This window comes from Arachis ipaensis, chromosome B03, assembly GCF_000816755.2.
Source record: "Arachis ipaensis cultivar K30076 chromosome B03, Araip1.1, whole genome shotgun sequence".
Lineage (NCBI taxonomy): Eukaryota > Viridiplantae > Streptophyta > Magnoliopsida > Fabales > Fabaceae > Arachis > Arachis ipaensis.
This window is the reverse complement of record NC_029787.2, coordinates 118693950-118694621: the sequence shown is the minus strand read 5'-3', so window position 1 is coordinate 118694621 and position 672 is coordinate 118693950.

Here is a 672-nt window from a genome sequence, read left to right as displayed (position 1 = left end):
GAACAGAATCAAAAACAGCAGAAGAAAAATCACACCCTGGAGGAGCATCTGCCTGGCGTTCAACGCCAGAACAGAGCATGGTTCTGGCACTGAACGCCCAAAATGGGCAGCATTCTGGTGCTGAACGCCCAGAACAAGCATGGTTCTGGCGTTCAACGCCAGAAATGGCTAGTAAATGGGCGTTGAACGCCCAAAATGGGCACCAACCTGGCGCTGAACGCCCAAAGTTGTGTGCAAAGGCATTTTGCATGCCTAATTGGTGCAGGGATGCAAATCCTTGACACCCCAGGATCTGTGGACCCCACAGGATCATCTCAGGATCTGTGGACCCCACAGGATCACCTCAGGATCTATGGACCCCACAGGATCCCCACCTACCTCCACTCACTTCTTCTCACCTCTCTCTTTCACACAACCCCATAAACACTCTTCCCCAAACACCCTTCACCAATCACCTCAATCTCTCTTCCCCATCACCTCTTTACTATTCACATCCATCCACTCTTCCCCATAAACCTACCTCATAAACCCCACCTACCTTCAAAATTCAAAACCAATTTTCCACCCAAACCCACCCATATGGCCGAAACCTTCCCCCCCTCCCTTCCCTATATAAAGCCCTCCACTCTTCATCAAATTCACACAACACACCCCTCTACACCCTTCTTGGCC